Source organism: Anolis sagrei, chromosome 4, assembly GCF_037176765.1.
Source record: "Anolis sagrei isolate rAnoSag1 chromosome 4, rAnoSag1.mat, whole genome shotgun sequence".
NCBI lineage: Eukaryota > Metazoa > Chordata > Lepidosauria > Squamata > Dactyloidae > Anolis > Anolis sagrei.
Genome location: NC_090024.1, coordinates 226101696 through 226127525, shown reverse-complemented (window position 1 = coordinate 226127525; position 25830 = coordinate 226101696). Strand labels below are relative to the sequence as shown.

The 25830-nt window shown below is 41.6% G+C and overlaps 1 protein-coding gene across 1 annotated transcript in view; it reads right to left on the bottom strand.

The window, feature by feature from the left end:
• The window catches only part of MC3R (melanocortin 3 receptor), a 40595-nt gene extending 20475 nt beyond the window's left edge, over nt 1–20120 (bottom strand). Inside the window, exon 1 of the mRNA XM_060772077.2 lies at nt 20013–20120. The gene's annotated coding sequence lies outside the window, so the exon portion shown is untranslated. The remainder of the gene's footprint in view (nt 1–20012) is intronic.
• Between the last annotated feature and the right edge of the window lie 5710 nt (nt 20121–25830).

Here is a 25830-nt window from a genome sequence, read left to right as displayed (position 1 = left end):
TGTCACTGCAAGATTAACAATAGTAAACTCCTGGAAGGGGTAAAAAGAGTTATTCATTAAAGATTGGAATGTGTGTAAAAGGTAAAGGTAAAGGTTTCCTCTGACCTTAAGTCTAGTCATGTCCAACTCTGGGGGGTAGTGCTCATCTCCATTTCTAAGCTGAAGAACCGCCATTGTCTGTAGACACTTCCAAAGTCAAGTGACCAGCAAGACTGCATGGAGTGCCATTATCTTCCCACACAGTTGCATGTTTCCGAACTGTTAGGTTGACAGAAGCTGGGCCTAACAGTGGGAACTCACTCCGCTCCTGGATTCAAACCATCAACCTTTTGCTCAGCAAGGTCAGCAACTCAGCGGTTTAACCCATTTATTTATTTATTTTATTTATGCGCTTGTATACCGCTAATATCTCAGCCTAAGTCGGCGACTCATTGCGGTTTACAACACTTAAAAAACAGTATTCAGTTTAAAAGTATAAAACACATATACAATACAAATTATTGGGCCACCAATAATAATCCCATGCATCTCGTAACTGGAATCACAATCCAAAATTCATCGTCCATGATTACCAATTCTTTAGTCATCAAAATTCGTTGCAACGGATTAACCGAATGCTTGTTTAAACATCCATGTCTTCAGTCTATTCCGAAACACCATCAGTGAGGAGGCTGATCGTACCTCTATGGGGAGGGTGTTCCAAAGCCGAGGGGCCACCACAGAAAAGGCCCTGTCTCTCGTTCCCGCCAGCCGCACTTGTGAAGCCGGCGGGATAGAGAGCAGGGTCTCCCCAGAAGATCTTAGGGTCCTGGTGGGCTGATAGGCTGAGATACGTTCGGATAGATAAGTTGGGCCAGAACCGTTTAGGGCTTTAAAGGCCAACGCCAGCACTTTGAATTGAGCCCAGTAGCAGATCGGCAGCCAGTGGAGCTGGTGCAGCAGAGGAGTTGTATGCTCTCTGTGCCCCGCTCCTGTTAGTATCATGGCTGCCGCCCGTTGGACTAATTGGAGCTTCCGGGCTGTCTTCAAAGGCAACCCCACGTAGAGAGCGTTGCAGTAGTCAAGACGGGATGTAACCAGAGCGTGGACTACCGTGGCCAAGTCAGACTTCCCAAGGTACGGTCGCAGTTGGCGCACAAGTTTTAACTGTGCGAATGCTCCCCTGGTCACCGCCGAAACCTGGGGTTCCAGGCTCAGCGATGAGTCCAGGATCACACCCAAACTGCGAACCTGCGTCTTCAGGGGGAGTGCGACCCCGTCTAACACAGGCTGTAACCCTATACCCTGTTCGGCCTTGCGACTAACCAGGAGTACCTCTGTCTTGTCTGGATTCAATTTCAATTTGTTCGCCCCCATCCAGACCGTCACAGCGGCCAAGCACCGGTTCAGGACCTCGACAGCCTCCTTAGTAGCAGGTGGAAAGGAGTGACAGAGTTGAACATCATCTGCGTACAGATGACATCGCACTCCGAAACTCCGGATGATCTCGCCCAGCGGCTTCATGTAGATGTTAAACAACATGGGAGACAGTATTGAACCCTGAGGAACCCCACAAGACAAAGGTTGTGGGGTTGAACAAGAGTCTCCCAGTAACACCTTCTGAGACCGACCCTCGAGGAATGAGCGGAGCCACTGCAGAACAGTACCTCCAAGACCCATCCCCGCGAGGCGTCCCAGAAGGATACCGTGGTCGACGGTATCGAAGGCCGCTGAGAGGTCGAGCAGCACCAACAGGGACACACTCCCCCTGTCGAGCTCCCGATGCAGATCATCCACTAAGGCGACCAAAGCTGTCTCGGTACCATGCCCCGGCCTAAAGCCAGACTGTGCCGGATCCAGATAATCCGTGTCTACCAAGAATGCCTGGAGTTGTGAGGCCACCACACGTTCCATGACTTTGCCCAAAAAGGGGAGATTGGAAACAGGCCGATAGTTGACGAATTGAGTGGGGTCCAGTGATGGTTTCTTCAACAGCGGTTTTATCACAGCTTGCTTTAAGCTGGCTGGAATTTTGCCCTCCCGAAGGGAGGCATTAACCACCACCTTCACCCACTCGGCCAATCCCCCTCTGGCCTCCTTCAGAAGCCAGGATGGGCAGGGGTCTAGGATGCATGTGGTAGCTCTCATTCCTCCAAGCACCTTGTCCACATCCTCGGATTGAACCAATTGAAATGAATCCATCAAAACCGGACAAGCAGATGCTCGTGTTACATCCTCAGATACTGTGAGTAGAGTATTTTAATTCTTGTTTTAAAAGGTACCTCCTCTTCTCTGAACAGAGTGGTGACAGAAAAGAGCTTAGTCTGTCCCAGAAAAACCTTTAAACATCACTGTCCCCTCTAGTTTCTCTGCCATGGCACCACTTCTGGCATTTTGAATCCCTGGGAGGGATTCAAAATGCCAGAAGGGGAATTGGCCACAGTGGTCAGGGGTTGCTAGTCTCCTGAAGCAGCATTAATGCTTTGGTCTCTCCATGGAATTATCCTTCACTTATCAAAATCCATCATTTTGGCCCCAAACCCTTCCACTGACATACATGCATTCTACTTCTATGCAAGTATATACAGCAGGCATGGGTTTTCAGTGGGCTTGTGCAATCCGGGTAAACTGCAATCTGTTTCGGTGTCCTGGATTTTTGTGGGGGTCCTGATCTGTTTTTCAGAAGCCTTCCAAATTCAGGAGGACAGAAAACAATTTTTGACTTGGGAAGCCAAAAGATTCATTTTCTACCCAGCCTATTATGGGGGAGTGGGAGGAACTTCCCAGGCTCCCCTTCCCATTATTTTAGGCATCGTTTGTCCTTATATCCTTCATTAAGACTTGGACTAAAAGCATCAGAGTTAAGATACCACTCTTTCTGTGATCCTTTCCTTTCTATCTGTCTGTCAAGGAGACGGGGTTTAATGCTTCATTAAAGCTGTTTCTACTCTAGTGGAGACAGGCGCTGCAGGAGAACATTCTCTACCTGCAGCACACAGCTTCCCAAGGCATTTTAAGGAGGCTTCCCCACTTTCCAGGGAAGGAAGAGTGATCCATCTGGAGCTATCCTACCCTGGGCTTCCTTTGAAATGCCCTTTCTCTTATCTTGATTTGCAGGCCCTAGAGTGGTGCCCCCCTCCCTCCCTCCCTTGAGCTTTTCCTTCCAGTGGTTGCCTACCTCCTGCACTCCACTTGTAACTGAAGTCAGCTGATTTTTGGCAACCACTGTTCTGTTGCAGCCAATAAAAATATGGAAGCTGTTCAGTCAAACAAGCCAGATCAACTGGATTAGCCGAAGGGAACCGGCCAAATTGAATCTGTGCACAAGCCTAGTTTTCAGTAGCATTAAAGGTGCTCTCCAAGGTACTGAACCTATTTGTAGAATAGAATTCAGCACTTAGAAGTAAAACTAGGAATAGGTTCATAGCTGTGCTGCATTGGGAGCCACCAGCGATCACTCCCTGCATATACCGTACCAAACATTAAGATCTGCCAAAGTGATTTACAAAAGATCTTATCATCAGAAGCAATACACTTACTGGAGATACAGTGAAGGGCCCTCACAGCTGTGGCACCCAGATATGTGTCCTGTCTTTGGAGGTCCAACAGTTGCAACATGTTGCCCCATTTTGGTATCAACTGAAAACTCGGTTTGTGGCCAAGCTGGGTTTTATTCTGTTAGAATGTTGGCTTTGTCTTCTTCTTTCCTTTTTATGTTGACCCGATCAAGCTTGTTTTGAGCTGTTTTAAACTGTTTAAAATACTTTTAAATCTGTTCTTATTGATCACGACCCAGATTAAGATGGAAATATTTGAATGAATAAGTAGATAAAAATAGATTTTTTCCTATCTTTTACAGAATATATATAATCCTATAATTGCACGTTTTGAAATGTATTTAAAATAACAAGAGTAATAAGAAAACTACACAAAACATTTCTGTTTCCTGTCAAAAGGCAACATACTCTGTCATTTACAATCAGGCTATAATTATGCAACAATCAATTGTTAAATGATCCTACTCAAATCCGATGGCTGTTATCCAGAGAAGGTTACTTGCCCTGAAGTCCTGTTACAATCAATAAAACAACTTCAGTGAATTGATTTCTATGGGTTGTGAGCATGACTAATTTTATTTTGATTGGGAATTTAAGCACCATTAACAGTGTTTTTGCAAGACACGGGCAGCCCTGCAAGATGGTTCTGGAAAACAGAATGCTTACTTCTTGAGATCATGAAAACTGTTCCAAAAGCACAATATGTGCACATTGACTAGGGATGCATGGGGATGCTGCAGCGATAGATTTCCTCAGAGCTCAGGTCTTGGACTAGGGGTGCATCTAGACTGTAGAAGTAATACAATGTTGCTTTAACTGCCCTGGTTCAATGCTATGGAATCATAGAAGCATAGAATCATAGAATCAAAGAGTTGGAAGAGACCTCATGGGCCATCCAGTCCAACCCCATTCTGCCAAGAAGTAGGAATTTTGCATTCAAATCACCCTTGACAGATGGTCATCCAGCCTCTGTTTAAAAGCTTCCAAAGAAGGAGTCTCCACCACACTCCGGGGCAGAGAGTTCCAATGCTGAATGGCTCTCACAGTTAGGAAGTTCTTCCTCATGTTCAGATAGAATCTCCTTTCTTGTAGTTTGAAGCCATTGTTTTACGTCCTAGTCTCCAGGGAAGCAGAAAACAAGCTTGCTCCCTCCTCCCTGTGGCTTCCTCTCACATATTTATACATGGCTATCATATCTCCTCTCAGCCTTCTCTCCTTCAGACTAAACATGCCCAGCTCCTTAAGCCACTCCTCATAGGGCTTGTTCTCCAGACCCTTGATCATTTTAGTTGCCCTTCTCTGGACACATTCCAGCTTGTCAATATCTCTCTTGAATTGTGGTGCCCAGAATTGGACACAATGTTCCAGGTGTGGCCTAACCAAAGCAGAATAGAGGAGCAGCATTACTTCCCTAGATCTAGACACTATGCTCCTATTGATGCAGGCCAAAATCCCATTGGCTTTTCTTGCCGCCACATCGCATTGTTGGCTCATGTTTAACTTGTTGTCATTGGAGTTGTAGTTTTGCAAGGACTTCTCCTTCTCTGCCAAAGAGTCCAGGTGCCTCACCAAACTACAAGCTTCAGGATTTCATAGCACTGGACATGACAGTTAAAAGTGGTGTCAAACTGCATTAATTATAAACATAATACATCCTAGGGGTGATGAATCCATTCAAATTTATTCTGAATGTTAAACTATCTATTCATCAGGCTAAATCGGTTCTGAAGATTATGTTCAGCATCTTGAAGAGCTCTTCTAAGTTGAGACTAAACCCAAAGCAGATTTGCCCCACCAGTGACACAAATTGCCACCTGTCTTTCCTTTGCAGAGAACATTGAGGTTCATCCTGCCTTTCATAAGAAACTAAGCATATTCAGAAAACAAGCAGGTTCGCAAGGTATCACTTATCAAGCACAGACTAATGTTCCAGAGCTGTAAAATTTTCAGGATGAAATTATACCAGGTATCCATAAAACCTCTCATCAGAGTCTCTGCTCTGGTGTTTTTAGGATATTCAAGGCACCACATTCTAAAAAAGTCCCATTTCTATTTTTTTCCAAGTCTCAAGATGTCACAGGCTGTTGCCATGACAATTAAAGTAGAATAATAGCACTATGTCAGTGCGATGTGAAAGGGCTCTTGGAGTGGGGCTCCATCACAATAACCTGACAGTATATTAGGCTGGATCTACACTGCTGTATTATGCAGTGTAGTTCTTTTATGAGGCAAATTGCTAATTTGTCCGATAGGAATAAATAGAGATTGCTGACTTTTTCATTCAAAGCACACATATGTCCATTAAGCATATTCCTTTGAAGTCTGCATTCAGTTAAAAGCACATTGATCCTAACTTCATATAATACAGGCAAAGAAGAAGAAAAAATGAAGAAGAACAGAAGCAGCTTTCTCCTAGTTTGTCAGCTCAGTGGTTCTTAGTTCTAATGACGGTAAAGTAGAGTTTGGTGCCATCTTCTGGTTTTTATATCACCATGTAACAAAATTTGAAAGATTTTCTGTTCCTGGTTTGAAAGTGTTATATCCTATTTAATTGTGTGGTACTGACTTTGAAAGTAGTTGTTATACTCCAGAAACTTTGTGTGTGTGTGTGTGTGTGGCTGCCACAAATTATGTTGAATTGGTTGAGACTTGATGAGCTATTCATTGAAAAACTATAGTAAAACATGCTGCAGGATGTCCCACAAAAACAAAGTTTATACAGTTTAATAACCTTTTCCCATGTTTTATGGTAGAAACAATTAGGAAATGGTATTTATACCCCGAGAACAAACATTGTATTACATAGTGTAGTTATTTTGAGAACTAACTTCTCAGAAACAGAGGCTATAATGAAACAGTGGCTGCATTACAGCTGCAGAATGAGGAAAAACAGGTGGCAAAATAGCAACCATCTGATGATCATGCTTGCACCTAAACAAATAACTGGACGCTTGTCATAACAGTCCAGTTTCAACACACACACTGATTTATAAAGCAGAAATATTAAGATTGTCCAAATCTTTAAGTTGGAGGGTTTGGAGAGACTGCTAGTATTTGAGGCCACAGGCTAAAGAGGGAAAATGTAACCAGAGGTGGCCCTAGGTAATTTTAAATGGTAGACAAACACTATTCCCCCCCCCCCCCCAACCAATCACTGATATATATTTTCTGTTCATCGTGGGAGTTCTGTGTGCAATATTTGGTTCAGTTCCATCATTGGTGGAGTTCAGAATACCCTTTGATTGTAGGTGAACTATACATCCCAGTAACTACAACTCACATATATCAAGGTCTATTTCCCCCCAAGTGCGCCTCAAGAGTGCCCCTGAGCAAAATCAACTATACTGCAAATGCTTACTTTGCGTAATGGGTTGAGCCACCGCTGAATGTAATAATAGTTATAAGATCATAGAAACAACCTGGGGACTACAAAAAATGTCTACCTGCCTCAGACTACTGAAACTTTGAGGTTTGTAATGGAAACTCACTTGTGTTCCCGAATCATACTGAGAGGTCTAGGTTGATGGCATAAAGTAGTTTTCAGTCTACTTCAGATATGTGTATACTGCTATAGCCTTCAACATTTGTCAGATGAAAACCAGGTCAAAGCAAATATCAAGTGTAGTCAAGACAGAAACACTTACTAAAGAAGAAGATAGGAGAGGATGCAGCAATTTGCTTTTCCAGAGCCTGTAGAGAAGTGCAAGATCCCATTTCTCCTCCTCCTCCTCCTCCTGCTGAAGTGTGTGCAAATTACTTTTGCAATTTGAACTCTGTTTGTATCAAATGAAATGAGGACAAAAGGGAAAAGTGGGAGTTGAAAAGAGTAACTAAGAGCATCTGCACTCTAAAATTAATGCCGCTTGACATCACTTTAACTGTCATGGCTGAATGCTATGGAATCATGGAGTTTTACTTTGATGAAACACCAACATTTTTTGACTAAAGGCCTTGTGAAACTACAACTGCCAGAATTCCACAGTATTGAGCCATCACAGTTAAATTGGTGTGAAGTCAAATTGATTCTATGGTGTATATACACAGTGGGATATGTATAAAACAGCTGAAAAGAGTTAGAAGGCAGGATTAATCAGGACTGTTCTTGTCAAATCTGGAGAGTAATGGGGACATCAAATAGAGCTTGTATGACTTCATGTTTACTGGAGTGCTGAGAGACAGACAAAGCTAATATTTTGTTTGAATTTTGGCTTTTAAAATGGTTTATAGACTATTTTTCAAATAATGCTTTCTTTTTCCTGTTTTTAAAATTTGCTTTTATTGTACTTTGCTTTGGAGACTGTGTTGGGCAAAAAAACAACCTGACAATATTGTGAATGGAATGAAAGAAAGGTACATACAATCTGTTTTGGGCTGAAAAAATAGTTTCTGCATTTAACACTGGGGCTGAATACTGAAAATTACAGCAGAAAATAACAGACAATAGCCAGGAAGAACCCAAAGAGCCACATGCTGTGTTCAGACCCCCCTTCCCACTGGAATCTTTTGCATGTTTCCATAGCGTTGTTCTGCAAATTCAAGGAATTCTCTAAAACAGTATTTGATGTCACAGGACAGTGTGGATAGGGATGACTGGCAACATAATATGTACACAAGATGTTCTTTTGATCCCTGCCAATGTTAACAAATGGTATGTCAATTGATCAAAGTACGAAAGCTTTCACATTTCAGAATAAAATGGACACAAAAGTCATGCAATGCAAATAAAAATATATACATACTATGTGATTACGTAAATATTCAAGAAGCTAAGCATATTCAAAAAGTAAGCAGGTTTCTAAGATATTTCCAGTGAACCACAGGCACATATTCTCCAGCATTTTACAGATGAATAATGGGCATATGGGCAAGCTAAACGATATTGAATTGTGATCAAGAGGGTAAATGTTTTTAATGAGAAGGAATATACAATCTAGGGAAGACTGCAGTAGGTTGCTTTGGCCCTAACTTACTAGAAAGGGCATGTTTCTGTCTTTTTCTCTTCTTCATCTGCTAATTTAATACTTTTGCACTTTGAATTCAGTTTTTAGCAACTGAAGTAAGCAAGGGGCAAATGGAGCGTGTGTGTGCTTTAAAAGTTTAATGACAGAAATAATGGGGGGTGTGCCTGTCTAATTGGGACAGTTGAGGGCACAGAGGTGGTGGTCCCAGAACAATACAACTTTCAAGATGCAATTATATCTGTTGTCTGTAAAGTCAATTATCCTGAGGAATAAAATTTGTTTATGGCTTTGTTTATATTGATTCAATTGTGTCCTGAAGGAAAACTAGAGCAATGGTTCCCAACCTTTTTTTTTTTGACCAGGGACCACTTTAACCAGGAACCACTCTCCAACATTAGGGTTATGAATCAGTTTTTGGTCATCTTTGGATTCGGTTTGGTTATTTGAGGTGCTAATTCAGAAAATTGCATTGGACAGACCACATCAGCTCTAGTTTCTGATACAGAACATGTGCCATCCAGTAGTTGTCATCTGCTCACCTACAGAAAACCATATTTATTAAACCTTGGCACTATAAGAGAGTTTTGCGAGACCAGTCACTCTCGTTGCAATGGTATAGTAATAGTGAGGCCACAGACCATATTTTAGTTCTTGTGGACCACTGGTGGTCCACGGACCAGGGGTTAGGAACCACTAAGCTAGAGAGCTAGAGATGTGAGGAACACATAGAACATACTCTGTTTTCTAAGCCATTAAATTTGATATTTTCTGTTATTGGGCTTATCATTCTTAGAGGGATAACTAGTGGCTATTCAAGCTACATTACAGTGTATTCTGGCTATTCTTCAATGAAGACTTTAGAGACTAACTTAAAAATGCAGTACTTTTCATTTTCTAAAGGAAACTTTATTTTGACAGCACAATTCTATACATGTTAACTCAGAACAGAGATCTGTTTGAGTTCCATGGGGTTTACTCAGAGGTAGGTACATACAAGACTGCAAAGTATTTTTAGAAAACATTTTGGATCAAGTGAGTCAGCTCCAGCAACCAAATATTGAATGTGGGACTCTCCAGAGATTATGTGGATCTCAAATATGCCAAAATAAAAGCAACTCCTTTCCGAAGTGTTTGAAAATCCATTTCTGGGTTTGAAGAATATTGTATGTTCTGATATTAAAGAGTGCAGAGGGCCATCTGAAACCTATTTGAAAAATGAATTATTGTTCTGGAAACTCTCAGGAGATAGGCTTAAACACAGCAGTTAACCACCAGCTGCAGTAAATCTCACCAACCGAAAGGTTGACAGTTTGAAGGCCGGATCAGGGTGGGCTCCTGGGTTTTAGTCCAGTTTCTGTCTACCTAGCAGTTTTAAGTAGATAAATAGGTACCACTTAAAGCGGGGAGGCATTTAAGGCACCCATAAGGAAATGCCAGAAAAATGCCAGTGATTTGATCAAGGAGGAATTTTATGAACAAAGCACCCCCAACCTCCATGGCCAGAACTCAGCACTGCCTCCAAGATGCCTAAGATGGGAAAGCCTATAGATACCGCTATCTATGTACAGTTGTCCTTTTTTTCAGTGTATAATGGCATTGAATGTTTGCCATATATGTATTCTGTGATCAGCTCTGAGTCCCTTTCAGGGTGTGAAGGGCAGAATATAAATACTGTGAATAAAAATAAATAAATTTGTGGAAAGCAGAAAAGGGACAGTCTGGTGGGATTGGGGGCCATAAAAACACACTATGGGCCACATATGGACCCAGAGAAACACTTTGTCTATCCCACATCTAGATCCAGGGTGCCTGAAGTTTTAACAGTTAATATATTTGAGGGACTATCATGAGTGTTCAAGGGAGGAGAAATGACAGAGTTGTATTTGGAACTCAAAAAAAAAAAAAAAGGAGGGTATTTTCACTGTGATTTTCAGAATCTCCGAATGTGTATGCCCACTGAGATTTAAATTCCAGGATGTGTGCTCTGAAAAAAGGACAATCTCCAAGCTTTGGTTGCTAAATGCCTTCATCTATACAATTGCTAAAGTGCATCCCTCAGTTCTGTTTTCTTAGAATTTGTCATTGCACTTAATTGCCATCGAGTCAGCTCTGACTGGTAGTGACAGCATGAATAAGAGACCAGAAAGACAGTGTGTCATCAATTGCCCTGTTAAGGTCTTGCAAATTCAAGGCCATGGCTGACTTGATTGAGTTAATCCATCTATAATAGGGTCTTCCAATTTTTCTACTGTCGTCTACCTTACCAAGCATGCTCATCTTTAACTAATGATATATGTCCAGGAATAAAGCCCATTATGGATACTGCAAACCACTTAAGCAAACATGTTTAGAGCTATGCTATTAATCACTGGCAAGATTGCACAGGATTTGTACCTGTTTCCTTTTACAACTAAGGTGCTTTAAAAAATTGTATGGAAACTCATGACCACTAGATGTCTCTATTGGCTTTCTGTATTCAATCTTATAAGTTCTGCAAAAGTTTTGTTACATTTTATTTTATTTTTAAATACTCGGGAATAAATAATTAATTGCCAGTTTCTCACTAATTCCCCACATTATTCATTTGTTTTTAAAAAGGAAACCACAAAAGAATCTCTCCCATGAAGATACAATACAAAATATTATTTTCTGCTTCGAAAATGGAAATCCTGGCTGAAGAATTTTTGACTTCCCAGATGTTTTTGTCTACTAATCCCACTGGCTGCACCTTTTTGTTCATGTCAGGAGCGACTTGAGAAACTACAAGTTGCTTCTGGTGTGAGAGAATTGGTCATCTGCAAGGACGTTGTCCAGGGGACATCCAGATGTTTTTGATGTTTTACCATCCTTGTGGGAGGCTTCTCTCATGTCCCCGCATGGTGAGCTGGGCCTGATGGAGGGAGCTCAACCCGCTCTCCCCAAATTTGGACCTCTGACCATTCATCAGTCCTACCGGCACAAGGGTTTAACCCATTGCACCACTGGGGGCTCCACTGGTTGTACCAATATCACCCGTGGTAAAGAATTGTAGGAACTGCAGGAAAAACTATGTTGAAACCAAATAGTCCCCAAATAGTCAATGAAGGAAAAGGCCATTGCAATGAAATAAAATTAATCAAAATATGGGTCCTGCCAGGATAGGCAAATATTATTCAGTAGGGTTTAATGATGATGCTGCACTGGCAAATTATCATTGCAAAGTAGACTTATGTAACCTGTGACTCACTGAACCAGATATAACCTTCCCATTATGTTTTGTACCCTGGCTGACATTTGGGAACCTCTCATCAAAAGCAGCCTATGGCTTGAGTGTTGGACTAGGATTCTGGAGACTGGAGTTTAAATCCCAGTTCACAGGATATCTTTGGATAAGTCATACTCTCTCAGCCTCAGGGGATGGTAAAGGCTTCAAATTTCCTCAGAAAAGCCTAATGGTAGCTTGGCCTTGGAGTTGCCATACTAAACCTTCCCATTATGTTTTGTACCCTGGCTGACACTTGGCAACCTCTCATCATGGCAAGTACTAAAACCAAGTACTAAAACCAAGACATTTATGCATTCACTGCTGAACATGGCAAGTACTAAAACCAAGACATTTATGCATTCACTGCTGAACAGATTGGTGTCTGTACTGGCCTTCAACATTGAGTTCAGGGTTTTGTTTTCATACTTTGTAGTCAACATGGTAAACTTTGCAATTTTTGTTCCATCATAGCAATTAAATAGGGGCTTCCTGTATATGAGGAAGTAGACTGTATTTCATTAAACACGTGCATCTGTTCTAGCTGTTTATTCCCTACAACATAAGGAAATGGGGTTAAATTGCCTCAAATTGACATTTTTAAACTATTCTAAAGCCTAATTTGTTCCTAACCCAGACCTGAATGTGTGGAGGCTTTCTCAAGGGATTAACTGCACTCTGCCAACAAAGTGGCCCTAGTGTCTCATACTAGATAGAGGACAATAGAACAGCGCTTTGTGTCATCAAATGGAGAAGCCAAACATTGTATTGTCAAAGGATTGCATGGCTGGAATTACTGGATTGTTGTAGATTTTTTGGGCTATATGGCCATGTTCTAGAAGCATTCGCTCCTGATGTTTCGCCTGCATCTATTGCAGGCATCCTCAGAGATTGTGAGGACCTCACAACCTCTGAGGATGCTTGCCCATAGATGCAGGTGAAATGTCAGAAGAGAATGCTTCTAACATGGCCATATAGCCTGAAAAACCTACAACAACACAAGTCAAACATAATTTTTACAGTCTTTGTCTCTAGGCATCTCCTGGCCTTAGGTATTTGTTGTCCATCCCTACAATTCACGTTGGCAGAGTGAAAACTAAAGAAGGTACCCATTGTGTAGAAAAGGGTATTTTAGGAGATCTAGCTTCTCACGCAACCAGGTATCAAACAACTGCCCTCTCCAATTTTCATTCTGATAACCTTGCCTGCAATTGTTATTTTATATACTCCTTGCTTTTTATGCATAACCACAACTTTTCCCAATATTCTCATTTACACAATTCAGAGACATAAGTATTTACAGTCATGCCAGTATTCTCCTAGCAGATTCTATTCTATCAGGATCAATGAAAGGAGATATAGTAACTCCTTTGGTTATTTCCCTTTCATCTTGCATTGAATTTTGGGGAATCTAAATTGAATTTTATCATAGAATCTCCCTTTCTTATTCTAGTATTCTAGTAGCTATTTGCTCTGATTTTCCTTTTCTTTGACAAAAAAAAAAATCTACAGGTTGCTTTGCTCCCTTTTCTACTCTCAAGGTTTTGAAAAAAGAATGTTGGATTTTGGGCTTATCTAATAACCTGCACTCACTGGGCTTCTGACTGTCTTCAAAATGTTCTGATACTTAGAATCATAGAATTATAGAATCGTAGAGTTGGAAGAAACCTCATGGGCCATCCAGTACAACCCCCTGTCAAGAAGCAGAAATATTGTTTAAAAACCTCCAAAGAAGGAGCCTCCACCACACTCTGGGGCAGAGAGTTCCACTACTGAACGGCTCTCACAGTTAGGAAGTTCTTCCTAATGTTCAGATGGAATCTCATTTCTTGTAGTTTGAAGCCATTGCTCTGCGTCCTAGTCACCAGGGCAGCAGAAAACAAGTTCGCTCCCTCCTCCCTATGACTTCCTCTCACGTATTTATACATGGCTATGTCTCCTCTCAGCCTTCTCTTCTTCAGGCTAAACATGCCCAGCTCTTTAAGCCACTCCACATAGGGCTTGTGCTCCAGACCCTCCAGACTTCTAGTGCATATTGTGGGATAAACCAGGTTAAAGTTAAGAAAAGCCATCTGTTGGGGATACTTTGAATGTGATTTTCCTGCTTTTTGCCAGGGGGTTGGACTGGATGACCCATGTGGTCTCTTCCAATTCAATGATTCTATGATTCTAGGGGATGCTGCATGGTTTGGCTGAAACTCCAGAGCAACCCTGTGGCTAGATCTGATTCGAACCAGATCTCTGTCCACATAGACCATCATTGCCATGACCTTTTCCCTGCACTGATGAGTGCAGCATAAAGATGACACATGAGGTCTGTGCCACCACTGTATTCACTGTCAGACAGCTGCAGACCTCTGTGAAAAACCACCTTGTGGTCATGTAGGCACCTCTGCCAATTTTGCCACAAGGCACTCATGATGGCTCTCATGGAGCTCTATAACTACCTGGCAACAGAGATGGCAACACACACAATAAGACAGGTGATGGTTTAGTGATGCAAAAGTGGTAGGGTGATGGTCTAGTGCAGATTTTCTCAAACTGTGCTCCTCCAGATGTTTTGGACTTCAGTTCCTACAATTCCTAACAGCTGGTAAATTGGTTGTGATTTCTGGGAGCTGAAGTCAAAAACACCTAGTGGGACCTAAGTAGTCTCGGCTGGCTGCCACTATGGTTGGAGATTGTGAATGTGGCTCTGGGGTTTGTCTGGAGCATTTCTGCTTTGATCTGGTTCCAGATTAGCTGGACCACATAGATGAAGCCTTTGTGTGCATTAATTGCAAAAGAAGCTTCCCGTGAAAAAGACACAGTGGCCTGATCGAGGTATGGATGTTGAGCATACTTTTTTCTGATGGTAAAAGCTGTTTGGCAGTGGAATAGTCAGGATGGCCATCTGCCAGGAATGCTTTGATTGTGTATTCCTGCATGTCAGGAGGTTGGACAGGTTGGTCCTTGTGTTTTTTCCCCAAACTCTGTAATTCTATGATTTACCACCTGTATTATTTACTCTGGAATGCCTTTTGAAAATTTGCTTGCCCCTCTTTATATTCCATGTTCCATTCCTGACCTTCATTATGTCATCTGCCAGCACATTGGAAACAGTGGTTCTCTCTAGTGAATCAGTGGCCAGGCTGGTTAGTAGATTCTGGAATTGCAGTTTGAAGAAATCATGTCTTGCAAGCTCTGCCCACTACTCCTAACTCCACTGCCAAGATACATCTGATGGCTGCCATGGCCATGACAACAACAGCCAGGGGCCTCTTTGTCTCTGGCACAAGAAGTGCTTGGAGTGGCAGCATCCCAAGTACAACAGATTCTAGGAAATGCAGATTTTTCCAGGGTATCAGAGGACTCCATAGTAAACGCTGGACTCTGGAAGCCTCATCAAGGTTAATGTAGTTCAGATCATCCCTGATTACTGATACAAAAAAAGTTAAGAGAAAATGAAGATTTTCAAATGTGAAGATTATCAGTGAGGTCTTATAGCATTTGTGGCTAAAACCTTCTGTATTAATTTAGAAATGAGTGAAGACTTTCTTTCAAAAATAAAATCTCAATAGAAGAGCATGGAAGACTGCTTGATAGAAGTTCTGATTTTTTCCATTCAACAATTTCTAGGTAAGAGCAGTTTGAACAGAGTTGCTGTGAGTTTTCCAGGCTCTAGGGCCATGTTCAAGAAGGATTTTCTCCTGACGTTTCACCCACATCTATGGCAGGTATCCATGGGTGAAATGTCAGGAGAAAATGCTTCTGGAACATGGCCATACAGCCCGGAAAACTCACAGCAACCCAGTGTTTCTGGCCATGAAAGCCTTCAACAACAGTTTGAACAGAGCTATTATTATGCTTCTTTGTTTCTACAGAAAGGAACAGATACACACATGAATGACATAAAAGGTGGGGAAAAACTGTCAAGGTGCTTTGAAAATCCCTTAAAAGTTACATTTAGAAGTAACTAGAAAATGTAACTTGGAACAATAATTGTGTGGTATCATTTCCATTTGTTGTATTAATTTTGTAATATAATTTCATTGTGCCTTCATTACCAAGAAAAGTAACTTATTACAATTGACTGTATTACTTGTAACTTGTTATTTTCCAAGTTATACTACTATATAAACAAAACCATCTGGAACAACAAATATGTAAAAGTAACCAGAAAACTTTACTTGCAGCACTAATAAAATAATTCTCATACTACTTATAACTTGTTATTTCCAAGATTGCTCTTAAATAAACAGAAACAGCCCAGAATAACAAGAAGCATTTAAAATAACTACATAATGTTACCGCAGCACCAGTAAAGTAATACTATTCCTAATTGCTGGATTAATGTTGCAACACAATGTGATAACCCTTGGTTACCAAGAAAAATAACTTATTATGGTTGACTACTTTACTCAGCAGTGCGGTGATTTGAGCACTGGACAACAATTTTGGAGACTAGAGTCCTAATCCCTGGACAGAAATGGAGACCTGCTAGGGGATGATCTTGGGCAAATCACACTCTCTCAGCCTCAAAGGAAGATTAAAGTGAAACCCTCTTTGAACAAATCTTGCAATGAAAAAAAAAAAAAAAAAACTGTGATCGGTTGCCTTAGGACTGTCATAATTCAGAAATGACTTGAAGGAACAAATAATACAAATTACAATACTTATTGTAATTTGATATTTCCAAATTATACTTTTACACAAAGGGAAACAGCCAACAGCAAAAACTGAATCATATTGTAGGATTGTGCATTTTGGCTGAACCTCGATCAATTTCTGTTGACTGTATTCCAGTAGACCCCCATATCTGTTTTCGCACTGAAAATGGGCGAGTAGCCAGGTAGCCTTTTTGGCCCTCACCCTAAAAGTACAGCTAGATCCGGCCCATTGGCAGCAATGGAGAACTTACAAGGCTCCCCCTTCTGTTTCTGGGATCCTTTCCCTTTTTTTCCCTTCAAGGGAGCCTGGGTATCAGCACCAAGGTTAAGGAAGCACTCTTCCTGGGACCCTTTTCTCCCCCCCCCCCTTTCAAGGGAACCTGAGTATCAGCACCAAGGTTAAGGAAGCACCCTTCCAGTGACCCTTTCCTTTCTCCCCCTCAAGGGAGCCTGAGTATCAGCACCAAGGTTAAGGAAGCACCCTTTCTGGGACCCTTTCCTCCCCCCCCCCCCCCCAAAGGAACCTGAGTATCAGCACCAAGGTTAAGGAAGCACCCTTCCTGGGACCCTTTCCGTTCCCCCTCTCAAGAGAGCCTGAGTATCAGCACCAAGGTTAAGGAAGCACCCTTCCTGGGACCCTTTCCTCCCCCCCCCCCCTCAAGGGAACCTGAGTATCAGCACCAAGGTTAAGGAAGCACCCTTCCTGGGACCCTTTCCTTTCCCCCTCTCAAGGGAGCCTGAGTATCAGCACCAAGGTTAAGGAAGCACCCTTCCTGGGACCCTTTCCTTCTCCCCCCCTCAAGGGAACCTGAGTATCAGCACCAAGGTTAAGGAAGCACCCTTCCTGGGACCCTTTCCTTCTCCCCCCCTCAAGGGAGCCTGAGTATCAGCACCAAGGTTAAGGAAGCACCCTTCCTGGGACCCTTTCCTTCTCCCCCCCTCAAGGGAACCTGAGTATCAGCACCAAGGTTAAGGAAGCACCCTTCCTGGGACCCTTTCCTTCTCCCCCCCTCAAGGGAACCTGAGTATCAGCACCAAGGTTAAGGAAGCACCCTTCCTGGGACCCTTTCCTTCTCCCCCCCTCAAGGGAACCTGAGTATCAGCACCAAGGTTAAGGAAGCACCCTTCCTGGGACCCTTTCCTTCTCCCCCCCTCAAGGGAACCTGAGTATCAGCACCAAGGTTAAGGAAGCACCCTTCCTGGGACCCTTTCCTTCCCCCCCCCCCTCAAGGGAGCCTGAGTATCAGCACCAAGGGTAAGGAAACACTCTTCCTGGGACCCTTTCCTTTCCCCCCCTCAAGGGAGCCTGAGTATCAGCAACAAGGTTAAGGAAGCATCCTTTCTGGGACCATTTCCTTTTTTACCTTCAAGGGAGCCTGGTGTCAGCAATGGGGTTAAGAAAGCACCCTATCTGGCCCATAATGGAGGTGGGGGAGGGACTTGCCGGGCTCCTCATCCTGTCATTTTAGGCATTGTTTGTCTTTATATCCTTCATTAAGACCTGGATTAAAAACATCAGAATTAAGACATCATTCTGCAATCCTTTCCCTTCTGTCTGTGGAGGAGACTGGGTTTAATGCTTCATAAAAGCTGTTTCTATCCTAGATGAGACAGGCGTTGCACGCAGGTGCGCACACACTCTCCCTGCAGCATGCACACAGCTTTCCAAGGCATTTTAAAGAGTCCCAGGGAAAGAAGAGTGTTGACCTGGAGCTATCATCCTTGGGCTACCTTTGAAAAGGACCTCTTTTTTCTCTACTGCAGGCCGTGCCTGGAGTGGCACACCTCAATCTCCTTTCTCCTTTGAGTTTAGTGCCCCCTTAAAGCTGTTTCTACTTTCTGCTCTAGAGGAGAGGTAACTAGTAGTTTTCTGAGAATGAGACTTCTCTTTTTGTTTGCTTGGATTTATTATTATTATTATTATTATTATTATTATTATTATTATTATTATCATCATCTTTTGGAAGTGTTTTCTGAAGGAGATGAAGAGAAGGGGAAAAAGAACCCTAAATGGTGACTCTCCAAGCCCCCAAATGCACATGCACACCCCACCCACCCGTCAAACATATTCCCAACTCCCGGTCAGTCCCACTAAATAAAAAAGAATCAAGAAAATAAAGGAAAATAAAAAAGATTCAACTGTGATGCCGAATAGGGGAGGAGGAGCTGTGATTGGCTGCCACGTTGTCCCATTATGGTAGGAAGGATTAATGAACTGATGATAACCAACTGATTTCTAGTGTCCTTTCTAATCAAATGAATGTTTGTAAGATTTCTTGGAAGCCAAGCCTGCAGTAAAACCACTATGAGCCAAACCTCTCTAAATTTCATGTTCATTGAAACCATTGCTAGCCTTTTAAGGCATTTTTGTGACAGGGAAGCACAGAGAAAGTTCATTTTTTAATTTAATCAAGTGTAAAATTCAAAAATGACCTCTCACCAGATGCAACAGTTACAGGTACCATAGAAATATTGTAGAGCACTGCACATAAATCATTTTGAAGAATACACTTAGGTATAAATTGAAGGACTGCCAAAGCTACATATTTTTCTTGACCTTGATTATATAACCTAAAAAAATTGCTCTTGATCTCAGTCAGCAATTCTGTCAAATCAATGCTTCCCCAAAGGTGCAAATCTACACATTATACATGTTGTTTGGTCAGTGATCTTACAATGGTCTCACAAGCTTTATATAGAGCATAATTTGAAATGGCTCAATGAAATTCACAATCTGGACGTGGGAAAGAAGCTCTTTTCCAGTGTGGTTTCCCAGCGCTTGAACCAGATATCTGTGATCCTTGAAAACAAGCTGAATCCTCTCTTGGACTTTTCATCTGGGTCGAAAGGAAGTTCTTTGAGGTCTTTTTCAAGCCTCTCTTTTTGATGCCATGTTTGCAACACAGCAGAGAAATCCTAGTGCATGTCCTCTTTCCATGAAACCCACTGTTCTATATACTGATCAGCTGAAAAGAGAAAAATAATTTAACAGATCTAGGATGCATCAGAAGTCATGCACTTACCACGTTAACTGCCATGACTCAATTTATGGAATCCCATGACTTGTAATTTGGTGAAGCACCAGCCCTCTTTGGCAGAGAAGGCTAACGATCTTCTAAAACTACACCTCCCAGTATTCCATAACATTGAGCCATGATAGTCAAACTAGTGTCAAACTGCATGAATTCCACACTGTAGATGCACTCATATAGATGCTGACATAGAGGTTCCACTACATTCCATGGGATTCACCTTTAAACAAGAGCATATAGAATTGCAGCCCAAAGGGGATGGGAGGGAAGTTGGCATTTGACATTTTCACCCTTTCCACCACTTAAATATATATTTTGTCCAAATACATTGTTATCTTTCAATATGGAATAGGTTACTTTTGGGGATTATTATTCCAAACATGCAATTATTAACTTGGGGGATGGGAGGTGGGAAACACATCCCCTTCAGTTTGTGGTGACATTGTTGGAAGTTTTTTTTATCTCAGCAGTAACTTTTACAAGATCTTTTCCAGTTCCCCCTCCCCCCTCCTTCAGCTTCTAGTCAGAGCCTGCGATTAAGCTGAAAATCGATGTTGTCTTAGGTGTCCTGAGACTTCCTTTTGAAACAATACCTGTGAAATTGCGATTCTCTTCTCCTTTCCCCTCTTTCTAAAACAGGCGTTTGCTGCTTCCTCCTCCTGTTGTCCTGAGTGAATTGAATGATTGGGCTTGTGCAATAGGGGGGAGAGGCATAGACATTCTCCTGGTCAATGAACTCACATATTACAGAGCTGGATGAATCATGCTCAGTGGTGGTTGTGTTGGGGGGGGGGGGGGGGTAGTTCTCTACCTATACCTCTGAGTAATTAATGTCAAAACAGGCTGATACAAGAGGCAGTCAGGATTATTAGGAAGTCCCTGAAGTGTGGGACTCTGGCCAGTATCCCAATGGTATCCATCATCACTGTGATGCTTGTTGTTGTTGTTGTTATGTGCATTCAAGAAAACTCCAATTTATGGCCACGGTAATGACAATTTCTTCACAAGATTTATTCAGAGATTTACCATTGGACTCTTTTTTGGTAGAGTGTGGACCTATCTACACTGCCATATAATGCAATTTGAACTGCATTATATGGCCAGTGCAGACTCATATAATGTAGATTGAACAGCATTGAACTGGATTCTTTGACTCTACACTGCCTTATAATCCAGTTCAATCTGCATTGTAATAACAGTGTAGATGGGGCCTATGTTGTATTAGCATTAGGAGGACTTGGGTTCAAATTCCCCACTTAGACATTGTGTGCTTGGGACAATCATGATCTCGCAGCTGAAATTATTTCACAAATATAATATAAATGAGTAAAGCGGACAATGTACATCACTTTAAGCTCACTGGAGAAAATGTAAGATATAATTGTAAGAAAACCCCTTAATTTCACCATGCTAGTAGTAAACCCTGCCACATTTACACAGCATGAATATGAAAGAGTAAGATCCCATTTACTGCCTCTACTTCAGTGTTTGTATATAAACAGCATGCACACATACAGATTATGTACCAGGAATCAAAATCATGCTGCCTTCTAGATTTTGTTGTAATGCAGCTTCCAGCACTCTTCATCATCAGTTGTGCTGACTGGAGCTGATGGGAACTGCAGTCCAACAACATTGGCTACATGATTCCTGCTCCAGTTCTATACAATCTGCAAAATCCCTGGTTGTTCAAGTTTGTACGTGAGTTGTACTTTAGTAATTCTTATTGTGTTCTTCTGTGTACAAAGGAATCACAGAAGGCAGATAAACATAAAAACACAGTGCACATCATTAAAACAACAAACAAAACAAAGTAAAATGAAAACATTGGAATGAATGACAGCTCTAATGCTATTCATGTTTTTATATTATTGTTAACTCACTCTCCACGGGGCTGCCTTTGAAGTGTGTTCTGAAACTGCAACTCAGTCCAAGGAGCTGCAGCCAGACTACTGAGCATGGCTACTTTTAGAGATCATACAACTCTTTGTTCCATTTCCAGGCTCCATTCAGTCTTCTGGTTATGATCTATAAAGCCAATATAACTCAGGTTCACATATCTGAAGGAACAAATTCTCCCATTTGAGCCTGTCCATGTTGGGAGATCTTCTGAGAAGGCCTTCCTGTTGTCCCACACTATCAAATGCATTTTATTCTGATTGATTGATTATTGGGCCTAAACTGATGTAGGAGAAGGGGTGGGGTTGAAGAAGAGGTGGTGTAGTTTGCATTTAAGCCCCTCATCCAGTTTGATCCTTCACAATATAGCTGCAAAACCTACACTGAAATAAAATTAAGAAGTAAGAATACAAGTTATAGCTTGATTGGTGACAAACAGATGGAGAAGGACATCAAGAAAAGCATTCTTACATCCTTTTGGTCCATTGCTAACACAGCCTCCAGAGCAGATGATCCTGTGGTCCATACAGCTGGAAGCTAACAATGTTTTCATGCTGGTTGTGCCATCAAGTTTTTGGTTTCCCCTTCCCAAGATGGAGACACAGGAAAATCATGTGGGGGTTACATACCTAAACAGGTTAAGACTTTTGGAAGTTACAAAATGATAGTCATAGGTTTGAGGGGGATATTGTTCTTCCCTTCTGATTCTTCCCAAGATGGATGAAGAAGTAACTTGCTGTTAGGGAAAAAAAGCTTCTCATCATACCCATCTCACACTCTCATGTTTTCTAATTTGGCAGGGACAGTAGTCTTGATTAATCCTCTGTCATCCCACTTTTCAATTTCCTTAAAAAGGACTCATTTTCTCTCTACTCCTTCTGTTTTTCCCTCTGTCATCAACTAACTTCAATTGCTGCAAACTGAATTCAAGGCACATAAGAAGTTTGCATTCAATTAACTCAGCAGGGTGGAGAGAAGCAGGTGGGATTTTTTCTTTCTCATTGGGCTCCAGCCAAAGCAAATTACTACATTATCTCCAAACTTATATGACCTTCCTCATTAATAACTTCTGCTGTTTTGATCACACTGTGATGTTGCTTGGCCACACATGTCCCAGTTTTCATCTGTGAAATGCTGGACAATATCTCAGTTTATTTTAAAGCTTAAGGACCCTTTGCAGAGTACACAAAACTTAAGCACAGTAGAATGAACTTATGAAAGAATTAAATACGTGGGCTTTAAAGCAAATGTTATAATAAATGTGAAAGCACAGATGAAAAATCTAATTACTAGGAATGTGCAATTAAAAAAAGGTTCTAAAGTGTGTTCAAAAGTCCTTTCTGAATTTTTGGGGGAAATGTTTTGAAACTTTACAAAACTTCTGAATCTTTGTAAGTACTTTGCTAACGGTGGCTGCACATGCACAATAGGGAAAACATCATAGTGGGGAAACTTCAAGGGCATCTCTATCCCTCAGTACTTATGATATCCTAATGAAACTTGCTACAGTGGTAAAAGACATTTACCACTATTAGTCCACCAAATTTCACAGTGTTTGAATTATCCATGGATTTTTGGAGAATTTTTATTTTTTTCTAAGACTTAAAAAAAAACTACAAGAGCTAGCTCCTTGATTTTTCTATCCAATGACACAAGATAACAGGGGCTCCCCCCCCCCAGCTTTTATAAATACTAATACATCTACTGATTTATGTTTTTTTTAAAAAAAAAATTCATAAAAACTAATGGTTTTAAGGGGAGGGATAATTTTCTCTCTCCTCTCCTGATTGGTGCATTCTCCTCCCGAGGCATACTGGGGAATGTAGCTTAAGGCAGAGCCTTTTTCAATCTCTACCATTGGGGACCTGGCTTTCCTAAACTACAGTTAAGATGGTTGTGATTAGCCACACCCACAGCCCTATGGCAGTGCCAGAAAAGATGGGGCCAAAGGAATGCTATTTTAAAATATTATAAAAGCAGCATTACCAAAGTTTTAATGGTTATAGTGAAAATTAAACTGACCTTGAGAGACATCCGAATATTACAGAACATTTATGAAAAAAATAGGCAAGTGATTCAAATTCTAAATCCCCCCCTCCCCATACCCTTCCTGCATGCCTTGGAACTTCATTTGTCCAAATTTAATGAATCAGATATGAGTTCTGATGTAATCTGCAATTTTGCGCAAGTCTACTAATTACTAAACTTTATATTGCTTCCACAAACTGACTACATAGCAGCAGTAGTAAGATGGCCACAGTTGCTATGGAGGATTATGAGAAGGGTGATAGTGAAAGCTGTGAGAAGAAGAGCAGTTCCTGTTCCTGTTTTACATTGCCATATAATCCAGACTATCAAATCAGTTAATCCAAATTATCTATTTGAACTGGATTATATGAGTCTACACTGCCAGAACATCCAGCTCAAAGCAGATAACCTGGATTTTATATGGCAGTATAGAAGGGGCCTTACACTGTTGCTATGCCCTGCTTGGAAAAGGTCTTAGAATTGTGTAACAGGCAGCTATGGATGTATCTCTACATTGTAGAATTAATGCAGTTTGACCCTACTTTAACTGCCATGGTACAGGGAGCTGGAGTTTGGTGAGGCTCCGCATTCCTTGGCAAAGAAGACTAAAGACTTAGTAAAACTACAGCATTCATGATTCCATGGCACCAGGCCTGTAGCCAGGATTTTGTTTCAGGAGGGGCTGAGTTTGATTCAAGGGGGGGGGGGGGCTTAGTCTGAGTGAAAGAGGATCTACCCTAGCAAACCTTTTGTATCGTTACCCCAATACCCCCATGCATATGGGATATATTGAGCATGGTGAACAGATCATGATATGAATAAACATAACAGTTTAAATAACGTACCAGTAAGGCCTTCTCGCGGACCACTATGAGAATTTCGGGGGGGGGGGGGCTGAAGCCCCTCAACCCCCCCCCCCCCCACCTCCCCTGGCTATATGCCTGCATGGCACTGAGCTAAAGTGGTGTGACACTGCTCTAATTTTGCAATTTAGTTACACCCTCTGCCAGTGTCAGTCATTCCATGTTCCTGACTATATTAGCATTGGACCACAATGCCCATCAGTCCAAACCAGGATAGCTAACAGTGAAGAATAATGGAAGCTGTAGTCAAACAAAATCTGAAGAGCCATCCTTAATAGAAGCACCTACTCACAGTCTGAAGTGGGATTTACACAGGTTTACTACTGCACTGAGAAAATGAGGCCATTTTTTTGTATTATTATTTTTTATCAGGCTGCTGTACCATGGCAGTTAAGTACAAAAGGGAACGGAAGGTTGATTGTCCCTTCCCACCCCCAGCTTGATACTCTCCCTGCCTGTAAATGTTTCTTGACTTGCCTCTTTATCCGGCCCAGGAGATCCATAGCAGCTAAATGTATTGCTTTCCTCTCCTTTGTGTGCTACAGTTCAATGCAAAAATTGCTGCTTTGGCACGGTGTCCATGTCAGTCTTTCCTTGTGATCATGCTGTCCCCAGGGACCCACACTGTCACAGTTATCCAGGATCCCAGGAAGTACCCATTAGCTCTGGCTGACTCATGAATTCGTTCAAGTGCAATATATGTTTTCTTTTTTGTTTTGTTTTCTGGATGCATGCATTCTCTTAGTCCTGATCTTTGCTAGCCAAGCTTCCGTTTATATTGTCACACAGAAACAAACACAATGGCAAGCCTCTATACTTTTAACCTTTGTACAGTATCTACCTCAATATGAGATGGTGCTTTGAACACGATTTCTCAATTCACGGTCCTTTCTACAAGAGTTTGTGACTGAAAAAATAATGCACATTTTTTTGCTTATAGAAATATTAATGAAGTATCTGGGAATGAAGATAACAATGCAATAAATATATAAAGAAATATGCGATGAACGATGATGCCTGTTGATCTGAAAGTGGGACAAATACAGGAAAGATACTTAACACAATGGGAACTATACAGCCATGTGTCTGTGCACAAAATTGTGAGAGTGATATTTCATTCATGTTTGGAGATTCATTACACAGTACACACCTCTGTCCTAAACTACCAAAATTAGATGTCTCCTCCTAAAAGGAGCCACAAGTGGTGCAGCAGGTTAAACCGCTGAGCTGCTGAACTTGCTGACTGAAAGGTTGGTGATTCGAATCCAGGGAGCGGGGTGAGCTCCCATTGTTAGCCGAAGCTTCTGCCAACCTAACAGTTTGAAAACATACAAATGTGAGTCAATCAATAGGTACCGCATCGGTCGGAAGATAATGGCACTTCATGCAGTCATACTGGCCACATGACCTTGGAAGTGTCTATGGACAACACCAGCTCTTCGGCTTAGAAATGGAGATGAGCAACACAACCCAGAGTCAGATATGGCTAGACTTAATGTCAAAGGGAAACCTTTACCTTTAATTCCTGAAAAAAATGCTCCAGCAACCAACAATCACTGCTTTTAAATAGACGTTTGCTTAACAATTGTCTGTGTCTTTCATTAATCAATTAAAAGGAAAA